Source organism: Martes martes (genome assembly GCF_963455335.1).
Source record: "Martes martes genome assembly, contig: SUPER_18_unloc_1, whole genome shotgun sequence".
NCBI classification, from domain to species: Eukaryota; Metazoa; Chordata; class Mammalia; order Carnivora; family Mustelidae; genus Martes; species Martes martes.
The window spans coordinates 1,564,738-1,576,246 of NW_027666704.1; positions in this window are offsets into that span (position 1 = coordinate 1,564,738).

The window sequence follows — 11,509 nt, forward strand, 5'->3', positions numbered from 1 at the left end:
ACTTCCTCCAGGAAATGTTCCTGGAAGTCCTCCCACGTAGCTACCCTATGCTGTGGTCTTAGAACTTCCTGTATTCTGCCTGCGGTAGGCCTCACCACCTGGGGTTCTCACTCTGTTTACTAATCTGTCTTCCCCTGTAGGCTGTCATCTACAGAGCACGGCAGTTCCTATTCATTCATTCAAAAAAATTTGATGGGGAGCCAAGTATATATGAGCCACAGTGCTAGGCACAGTTTTTGCCTCCTGCCCAGTGCCTATCACTGATTGTTTAGTAAATATTCGCTGAAAGAATGAATGGCCAGCTTCAGGGAACCAGGCCAAAGATGGCAGCCGGTGATCTGCAAGAAGGTTGGAACCGCTGGTGGGTGGGGCTTCCCTGCAGCTCCAGTGAGCAAAGTAGCTCCTAGGGTAGAGAGAACTGAGTTCTCCTAGCTTGGGCTGGTGCCCTGAGGTCTGGAGGCCTGCAGGGGAACTGCCTGGTGGTGGCAAGGAGTGCTCAGGGGCTGAAACCCGGGCAGACCCTCTGATATGGTACAAAGAAACATCAGGCCAAAGGAAAGCAGCATGTCTGTAGCTGAGGCTTCCATGGCTGGGGTTCTGCACCCATGAGTCCCTACCCTAGAGTGTAGGAAGTGTTTAAACCTATGGACTTTGGAGCCAAAGATCTCAGAGCCTCAGTTTCCTTTTCGGTAAAATGGGCATAAAACTGGTTTACTAGGCCCCTGTGAGGTTAAAGGAGGTTATTATGAGTATAGCACATCAGCTCTGGCGTCTGGCATATAGTAAAAGTTTTATCAACGTTAACGATTCCTATCTAGGCTTGCTTTTATTATCTGGAGTGCATTTGGGGAAGATAGCAGGAGCAAAACTTTGGCCCCAGTCTGGAGGTATAGCTTCAGCTATCTCTTAGAGCCCCGGGTGTGCACCAGCCTGGAGCAAGTGAAGGCCCCGCTCCTGGGCCTGGGCCTTTCCAGACTTCTGTGGCTGAGTTGTGGCACAGAATAACTGGGTTTTCCCTGGCGTGCTGCCTCCGTAGGTAAGGCCTGGCCTAAGGCTGCCGTGAGAACGTAAAAATCAGAGCACTTGCCAACACTATCTAATCACAGTAAAAGATCCAAAATAAAAGGTATTCCCAGATATCAAGGAAAAAGCTAAATAACAGGGCTGTCCCAGGACCAAGTATAGGGGAATGTAGGCCAAAGGAGGTTTGAAAGAGCCTCTGATGAAGACTTCTGTCCCTGGGTGTAGAAGTGTAAGTTACGGCTCAGGTCCACTGCATTGAGGCAACTGTCTTTGGAAGCCTGCCTGTCTTTTGGGGGTGGTGGCTGATTGGATTAGGGTGAGGGGTGGGGGGCAGAGTGACTTCCAGGTGGTATTGCCTGACTAAGTGGGTAGATGGAAGTGCTGCCAGCTGACATTTTGGGAAGATGAACATATTTGGGGGCAGGGGGAAGGGACCAAGTTCAATTTTGAGCCTAGAACCTCTTTTTTTTTTTTAGAGAGAGAGGGAGAGAGTGTGCGTATGTGAGTGTAGAGAAGGGGGGTGAAGAAGGGCAGAGGGAGAGGGAGAGAGAGAAAATCTCCAGCAGACTCCCCACTGAGTGCTGAGCTCGATGCAGGGCTCAATCCTGCCACCCTGAGACCCTGACCTGAACTGAAACCAAGAGTACGGGGCTCAGCTATCCAAGCCACCGACGTACCCCTGAACATAGAAACTTTTGAGGTATTTGAAGGGTGTTGATGTAGAAATGGCTATAGGGCAACCAAATGTGTTGATCTGGAGCTGCCAGAGAATTATATAAAGATGTAGAATTAGAACTGCAAGTAAGGGGGGATGACAGCTGTGCAACGGAGCAAGAACAATGGAGCAAACAGAAAACCATGGAGAATGGATGCTTAGAGAGGGAAAATGGCGGCAGGGAAGCCAGCAAAGAAGATGGGGAAGAAGGAAAGACTGGAGAAATAAGAGCAAAACCAGGAACTGGATAGAATACCACCAGGCTTCCCCCCACCCCCCCGCCCCAGATTTTATTTATTTACTTACTTATTTGAGAGAGAGAGAGAGACAGAGAGTGAGCGCACAAGCAGGGGCAGTGGCAGAGGGAGAGGGAGAGGGAGAAGCCGGCTTCCTGCTGAGCAGGGAGCCCTACACAGGGCTTGATCCCAGGACCCTGGGATCATGACCTGATCTGAAGGCAGATGCTTAACTGACTGAGCCACCCAGGCACCCCCAGCCAGGTTTTTTCAGAAGAATTTTGAGGAGAAAAGGAAAAATTTCAATAAAACAAAAATTATGATCTGGAGCTACAGTTACAAGCATGGAGGGCTATTTATAATATAGTATTTAGTGGGAAGGGAAGGGTGACCATATTTTTATTAAAAAAAAAAAAAAGATTTGGAGCACCCGAGTGGCTCAGTCAGTTAAGTGTTCTTGATTTCACTGGCTTGATTTCACTGGCTCTTGATTTCAGCTCAGGTGATGATCTCAGGGTCAGGGAATCAAGCCCCGTGTCAGGGCCCACGCTCAACAAGGAGTCTGCTTAAGATTCCCTCTTTCCTTCTCCCTTTGCCCCTTTCCCTGCTCTCTAACTAACTAAATAAATAAATAAATAAAATCTTTAGTAAATCTTTAGTAAAAAGATTTATGTGGATAAAACATGGCAGGGGAAGAAACATAATGTTAGCTGTAGCTGTGTCCAGATGGTAGCTTTGGTGACCATGATTTTTTTCTCTTTTTATATTTGTGCCACCTAATTTTTGAAAGCGTGATAGGCTTTGTCTGACTAAAAATATACTAGTTTTGGAGACCAGCAGAAAACTTGGAGAAATAGGGTACAGTTTGTAGTTTAGCTCATAGCATGGTACCAATGTCGATTTCTTCGTTTTGACAAATGTGCCATGGTTCTGTAAGACACTAACATTAGGGGAAGCTGGATGAAGGATATACAGGAACTCTACTATTTTTGTGACTCACCTATAAATCTAAAATAATTTTGAAATAAAAATTCTCTTTACATGTGTTAAAAAATAAGTTTACTGACAAAAATGTAACTTTTTAAATGATAGCACTGTAGGATATAGATAGATGGGACACTCCCCCTGCCCAACACAAAGAGCTTGGTGGTAAAAGGAGGAGGAGGAGAGTAGGGTATGAATAGAGAGGGGTTCTAGGACAAGAGCATTTACACAAGCAGAGAAGGGGTCATGAGAACTGCCGAGAAGCAAGAAGGGGAGCTGTGGGCAGACAAGGTGGCTGAGGCAAGCAGGTGGGATGGGCTGAGGTGGACAAGGTGCCTCTTTCTCCAAGACTGGAGAGAAAAGAACAAAGAGAAGAGAGGGTGTAACTCAGGCTTATTGGCAGAGAAGCTTATGCCAATGCACCTAGGTTTTCGCTGGGAGGTAGGAGCCAGCTCACCTGCTGAACGTGAGCCGGGTGGGGAAGGTGTGGAGCTTGTGGAGGACAGAGAAGTCATGGAAGCCAAAATGAGTCATTCAACCCAAATGACCATGAGACAGCAGTCTTTCCCAATCCCCTGAGGAGATAAGAGTCACTTGGAATGTGTTAAAATCGTGAAGTCCCTAGGCCTTCAATTCATACCTACTTAATCAGAAATTCCTATGGAGAGACCCGATAATCTTTATATTTAACAAGTGCCCCAGGATGTTCTTCCCCAGAGGGAAGTAGGAGGAACACCAAAGTAAAAAAGAATTGCTTAAAGCTGTCTGCTCCAAATGTGCTTTGAGGACCAGCAGCAGTGGCCTCACCTGGGAGCCGCTTGGAACTGCACACTCCAGACCTAAGAAATCAGCAGCTGTATTTTAAATGTGATCCCCAAGTGAACCACGGGCACATCAAAGTTTTAGAAGCTCTACACTAAGTAATCTCCATTGCCATCCATATGTACGCTGGACAGCAATTACATGACTGTCCCCGGTGGTGAGCACACTAGCCTGAAGGAGGAACTCCTATTTGGACTGAACAGGGTTGGGAGGATGGAAAGAGGAAGATGATGGTGGTTGGAAGGTTCGAGCATGGGTCTAGGATGGAAAGAAAGAAGGCGAGGAGAAGGACTGATGAGCTGGGAGTCTCAGGAAGGGTGAAGGGGTCTGGAGATTTGGATTGGGTCAAGAAGCTGGGGGGGAGGGAGTACAGAGTAGGAAGGGTGGACGGATGGGAGGGAAGTTCATGCCCATGGTGTCCTCTTGGGGGTGGGTGGCTATAAAGGAATGGAGATGGAAGCAATCGGACTGGAGGTACTCGTGGAGTTGGGGGGGTCTTCCGATTCAGTGGGTCGTTCCTAGTTCAAGTTCTAGTCGCTCAAGGTGAGGATCTATGCTTGTCTGTTTGGCCACCATTCTTTGGGGATCGCTGTGACTTCCGTGGAACTCACCCTCATCAAGGATGGGTATGTAAGCCAGACTCCGCCGGTGAGAGCGCTTCACCTTCTGGCCCCAGTGATTGGCTCAGAACTGAGCATGTGACCCAAGCAGGTCCAATCAGAATTTCTTGGTGAGTTTGATCTACGTAAGCTGGGCAAGGAGAATATTGTTTCTTTAGATGTGAATGAATCAAAGTAATATAGGCTTGCGGGGGTTGTGGGGGGGGCGGATGTCAGAGTCCATCTTTCTGCTGCATGGGGAGAAGTGGTCTTAAGAATAAAGGCAAGGAGATGAGGGCAATGGGGGAGAGGGATGGAGGAAGCCCAGTGACCGACGGAACATCTGGGTGCAGCTGCACCTACGGCTGGATGCATCCGCACGTCTCATTTCAGTGAGTGCGAATGTTCAGCTCCGTGGCTGAAGCCTGTGTGAGCTGGAGTATCTGTCACAACTGAGAAAGCATAACTACAAGAAGAAAACAAGGCAGCCTGCACTGCCATCGGCAGGGGAAGGCAACAGGGTCCTGGGTGATGGCGGGTGATGTGGCCAAGGATGAATGAGGGTGGTGAGTCTGGCACCTGGAGCCTCAGAGGAGGAGGGCAATAAGGAAAGGTGTGGAAATAGCAGAGAGGGTCCAGGAGAACGTGAAGAACACCTCCAGAAATGCCTGCCAGCAAGGGAGCAGCCTCCACCAAAAGCCTGAAAAGCAAAGCCTGGTCACTAACTGGGCCGGGCCCTACTGTGGGTTGAACCCTGATCCTGACCGCGGATTGACTCCTGACCCTGACTTTGGGCTCGGCCCTCCTCTGGCCATGAAATGACCCTTGACTCAGGGCCCTTGGCAAGCCCTGATACTTGCCAAGCCCTGATTCTTTCCCCCTCTTTTCAGACTCAGTGTAAAGTCTCCAGAGCCAGCTGGCTGGCTCAGGGCATCCACAGCGCCCCCCGATTTCCTGAGCTGCAGCCATTACCTGTGAGGGTCCAGGACATTATTTCAAGATCTCAAGCCTTGGCCCAGAAATCCAAATGCAGTTTTCTATCTAGAGAACCCCTGGTGACCTCCCAAATCTTCCCCTCTCTCTGGACATCTCTGTCCCAGGGGGAAGAAGTGAAGAGGACAGTCTCTTGGTTCCTGAGGTGTTCTGTGAGCCTGTCCATTTCCATCAACTGTCCATCAAGGATATGAAGGCGGGATTGGCACTTGTCTGTCCCTCTCCCCAGATCTGCATTAAAATGGGATTCTCCCATGGTCCAATTTGGTGATTTCTCAGGTGTCCAGCTGTAAGCCCGGAAGTTTCCGTCAGCAATAGCTGATCCCAGGGCTGAACAACTGCCTTGAGAACCTTCAGGAGTCACAAACCCTGAGCTGCTCTCTGTGTGTGTGTGTGTGTGTGTGTGTGTGTGTGGTATTTTTTTGTTTCTTGCTTTTTGAGTTTTTTTGTTTGTTTGTTTTTTAAGATACAGCATTTGCTGGGATGCCTTGGTAGCTCAGTTGGCTAAGCGTCCAACTCTTGATTTTGGCTCAGGTCATGATCTCAGGGTCCTGAGATTGAGCCCTGTGTCAGGTTCGGTGCTAGGTATGGAGCCCACTAGGGATTCTTTCTCCCTCTCCCTTTGCCCCTCCTGACACCCCTTCACCCCCTTGCACAGGCTCCCTCCCTCTCTCTTTCTCTCTCTCAAAAAAAAAAAAAGAATGAAAGAAAAGGAAAAAAGATACAGCAGCTTCTTTTATCAGTAAGTCCCGGAGGACATTTTCCTGTGGTCCTCACAGTTCTTTGTAGACAGAACCTGCCCCTAGGGCAGCAAAGAGGGAAAAGTTGTAGTTGGCAGTGTTTGGTCGACCTTAGCCCCTTCAGCTACCTGTATGCAGCCTGGAGAATGTCTGATCAATGTAAGTACCTAATGTTGTGAAAACAACAGTAACCCAACCCTAGAAAACCCTACTGGGAATCTTTTATGAGCCAGACCCTCAGCTAAGCACTTAGTACCTGCATTGCCTCGTTTTATCTTCAAAATAATGTTAGACAGTAGAAACTGTTAGTAGCCCCTCTTTACAAATGAGCAGACTGGGGCGTGGACGGGTGACCTTGACCAAAGTCTCCCAGCTGGGAACTGTTGGGATCTGGATTTGAACCAGGTGCCAGGACTGGGTAGTCTGACTTTGGAGCTTATTGGATCGGCAGGTGGTAGGATGGATGGATGGATAAATGGATGAATGAATTGACAATGGATGGATGGGTGACCGGAGGTATTCTAGGAGGCAGAAATTTGTTCTGAGCTTGGTGGGGATCTGAGGACTGCCTGTCAGTGGGAGGTTGGCAGCTAGTCCCACTGTCTCAGCAAAGGTCCCTTTGCTTTTCTTCTCTTTCTCACATTCTTGCTTGAATCACGGTCATGCTGCCGGTTTGGAGCATGTTCTGAGTGTGACCAAGTTCCCTTGTGTATGAAAAGAGAACCCAGAAGGGCTATCAAGGTCTCTTGTCGGTGTGGTATAATGGCTGGCCTTTATTTTCTTCTGTGTGCTTCTCTGAGATTTTTCCAATTTTCTGCGCCGTGTAGCAGGTTTCTGTTGTTTGTGCTGGACCAGCATGTGTTCTTCCTTCTTGTGACAGCAATCCCCTGGTGGCTCGTGGGCAGTCACTCCTTATTCTGCTGTCAGTGTAGTTTTGGGGGGGAGAGGGGAAGGTGACTCCCCAATGCAGAAATAAGCACATGGTCCAGATCTGGCCAATCATGGTGTTGCATCCCTTTGGCTACGGCGATTGGTTCAAGAAAAGACACTTACCCAAGTATGTCCAGTGCGAGCCCATGAGCTAACTTTTTTTTTTTTTTCCAACAGTTGTAAAAGAGAAGCTCTCTTTCTTTTGGGGGATGCTGAGAGATGGGATACACGTGTGGGGCTTTCAGGATCCATTAGCCCTATGTAAGAGGTTGTGTCTGAGATTGGAGTTAACACAGAGTACAGCACAGGGGAGAGGTGGAAGGAGAGAGTTCTGACCTTATCCCTTCGGTCTCTGGATCCAGCCATCCCTGAAGCTAGAGATGCATTTCTGGTTGTTGGAGTTGAAATTTAGTTCTTTTTTCTCAGTCCAACCTGAGTTAGGTGTTTGGCCCTTGCAGACAAGGTTTCTAACACAACGTGTTATCACTCTTGTACAAATATAAACGCGAAATTGTATTTTGAATAACGTTACTAAAAAAGAACCAAAGACAACCATGGGATTCCCTAGTACAGGCAGTCAGTCCACAAACAGTGCCGTCACACAACCGTCTGTCAAACAAACAGCTGCAGGTCGGGCCAGAGAGACGGGAGCAGGCTGCTGGGAAGATTCCTCCAGGACTGTTCCTGGAGAGGGGTGAGGGAACATTTGAACAATCAGCTCTGTCTCACCTTCTCCTCTGCTCTGTCCAGTTTCCAGCTGGGCACAATGGGACTCCTTCAGTCTGTAGCCTGCAATTAAAGCACATGGCTCAGGAATCCTGCTGATCCAGGCCTCTTCTCCACCCTGGGCTGGTCCTGCCCTGGGAGAGAAGAAGCCGAAAGGATTCCCAAGCTGGCTGGGAGGTGGCAGCAGCTGCGTGCGGAGATAGGTCCTGGCCGGGGAACTTCCCAGGGTGCACCACCCCCCCTCAGGGATGCTTGGCCGGCCATCTCCTGGGGCTGCCTCGGTGGAGGAGGGAAGGGACAGAGCCAGAGTGACATTGCACTCTTCGGGGCATTTCCTGCAACACCATGTAGCTTTCCGGATTCTGTTAATACCTACACCGTACCTATCTTAGTACCCATTCATCCTTTTCTCCCTTTTCTGAGATTTTAAAAAATTGAACAAAATCATGCATCAAAGAGAAGTGCATAAAACACCATGTTTGGTCAAAAACAACAACAACAAAAAACAGACGACAAAGAGGAAAGCAAACAGCTGTGTTTGCCCTGCCATCGAAGATGAGAAATAGATCATTGCCAGCCAATTCGTCAACCGGCCTTGGGCACCTCTGACCACCTCCACTCCTGCCCCCCAGAAGTTTCTGCTCTCCTGTGCTCAGTGCCTCTGGCTTTTTTCATCATAGTTTCACATCATCCTCTTTCTTTAAGTAGATTTATTTTTCAGTGCTTTCATCGAGGCAAAATTCATACGACACGAAGTTCACCCATTTCAAGGGTACAGTTCCGTGGCATTTCTTATGTTCCTCTCTATCTAGTTTTTTTTTTTTTTTTAAGATTTTAAAAAAAAATTTGAGACACAGAGAGAGAAATCACAAGTAGGCAGAGAGAGAGGGGGAAGCAGGCTTCCTGCTGAGCAGAGAGCCCGATGCGGGACTCGATTCCAGGACCCTGAGATCATGACCCAAGCTGAAGGCAGAGGCTCAACCCACTGAACCGCCCAGGCACCCTCTCTCTATCTAGTTTGGAAGCGTTTTTGTCATCCCCAGAGGTGGCCCCATACCTGTGAAACAGCTACGCCCTGTCTTCCCTTCCTCTGACCCTGGCAACCACGAATCCACTTTTTCTCTCGGCAGGCACTTCTTGGCACTTCACAGAGGCGGAATCATACAGTCTGTAGTCTTTTGTGTTTGGCTTCTTTCACTTAATGTCATGGTTTCGAGCCTCATCTACATTATAGTAAATATTAGTACTTCATTTCTTTTCAAGGAGGAGTGATATTTTACTAATGACTAATCATTATATCAAGTAAAATAATAATTATAAATAATATAGAAACAAATGTAGGAAATGTATAAATTCTATAAATATATGTTCTATAAATACATATTGATAAATAATATAATAATAAATAAAATAATTACTTATTTTAAGAGGAAGCCCTTTTATGACCCTTTCTGCAACGCTGTTCTCCCTCAAGCTGTTCAGGTGACGCGTTTGCAAGGAGGTCTCCCCTGACTAGTAACACTGTAAATGGCCCCCTGTGAATTCCCAGTCCCTCCTTATCCTGCCCCACATTTTCTTTCTTTCCACACTTTCTTTCTTTCCACACTTTCTTTCTTTCTTCTTCAGAAAGCACTTCTCGCTTTCTGACATGTTGTGTAATCTACTTACGTTTTTTATTGGTGGTTTTTGTGTGTCTGTCCACCCAGACATGCGTAGGTTCCACGAGCCCAGAGAGTTTTGTCTGCTGAACTCCGAGATGCGCCCCCAGCCCTTACATCCATCAGTGCTTGTCCCCAAGACATCCACGTCCAGATCACTAGAATCTGTGAATGCTCCTTCCTAGGGCATGAATGGATGCTTTGCAGATGAGATTAAGGGTCTGGGGAAGGGGAGATTATCCTGGGTTCCCTGGGTGCAGCCACAGGTGTCCTTGTAAAAAGAAGGCAGAGGAGATTTGGGTGCCTCTGAAGGGGCCAGTGTGACAATTGAAGCAAGGCTAGTCCGCCGGCTTTGAAGGTGGAGGCAGGGGCCAGGAGCCAAGGAGTGCAGTTTGGGAAGCCGGAAAGGGCAAGGAAACGGGTTCTTCCCTAGAGCATCTGGTGGGAGCGCAAGCCCGGCTGACCCGTTGATTGTAGCCCTGTAGCACTCTTTTCAAAGTTCTGGCTTCTGGAACTGCAAGGGCAGAAAATTCTGTGGTTTTAAACCATTGACTTTGTGGCAGTTGTTGGAAACGAAGGCTGTGCTCCGTAAACAGTTGTCGAATGAATAAGTGCTTGTTGAACCAGTCGCTGAAGGAGACACCAGTCTGGTTTGTAACAAGTGGAAGGTAAGAGAAGCAGAAACATGGGCAGCGCAGACACAGTGGTGCCACTCCATGCGGGGCTGCAGGCTCCCACACAGCTCGCATTAGACAGGAGGGTGCGAGGGACCCAGAGCACGCACTGGGGACTTGATGTCTGGGCACAGTGGAAAACGGGATGGTTTTCCTATTCCACCAGGGGAGGATACTTAAGGCTTCAGTCTGCAGGGCTAGGGGAGGAGGTCAGGGCAGACTTTACAGAGATGTTGATATTTGTATCTGGTCTGGGAGGATGCGTGCAGAAAGAGTGGGGCCAGCACATGGCATGGCCATCGAGTGTGTGTGCTGCCTAACGTTGGCACCACGGGCTAAGTCCCATGACTTGAGAAGTGTAGCCAAGGTGACGGGCAGCCTCCAGAGGCTTCTAAGCAGGAAATGCCGTGGTCCAGACTGCCCTTTGGCAACATCCTCCTGCCATAGCCTGGGATGGGAGGAAGGAGGGCTGAGAGACAGGGGAATCTGGGGTGGGGGGCGGTGCTCATGCTGCCCCATCTCTTGCCCAGGCTCCTTCTCATGCTCCAGCTGCTTCCATTCTTGACCTGTTTCTCCCCCATGGTGACCTAATCCAGACCCTTGACGAGGACCACATGTCTCTGTCCCGTGTGGGTCTCTCTCCTGAATTTGCAACCCCCTGGCAGAGGCTGGGGTCTCATTGTGCTTTCTCCTTAGGGTGCAGGTCATTGAGTGTGACATGTCTCTGTCCTTAGATGTTCTGGGGGCTGTGGCACACTTGGGTTTGGAACTCAGGGGCCCAGGATGGAGATCAGAAGAGCAATGAGGTAATGGTTTAAGAACAGTGGCCCATCGAGAACAAACATTCCTGTGATCGGCAAACGGAGTCACTGTCCCTTGGAGTCAGGAACTCGTGGCCCCAGTGGCTGCTTATCCATGGGGTGTGGGCATGAGGTGGTTCTCCCCCACCTGTCCAATCTGTCCTGGCACGAGAGGGCCCTTCAGCTGAGCGGATTGGTGGGGAAGGAAGCCAGAGAGGACTGGCAGGGGCTTCTTCCAGGGCAAGTAGACTTGGCCTCTGAGGAAGAGCTTCCCTCTGAAAGACAGTGAGCCTGGCAGGTATGTACACAAGCTGTAGGGGCAGCCCTGGGCCTATCAGTTACTAGTGGACGAGGAGAACTCTGTGCCTCAGTTTTCCTATTTGGAAGTGCTTCGCAGAATTCCTTGAAACGATAAGTGCTCAACAAATATTAGCCATTATTATGATTGTTATTGTTTTTATTCTGTAAACTTTTCCTAAATGCCATCCCTGTCCTCAGTCCTGTCCCCATCTGAGGACAAAGAGATAAGACATCCTGCCCTCGAGTGTTCACTGCTGAGTGAGAGAGACAGTCCAATGGATAAAAATTCTATCAGGGGATGAAAATTCT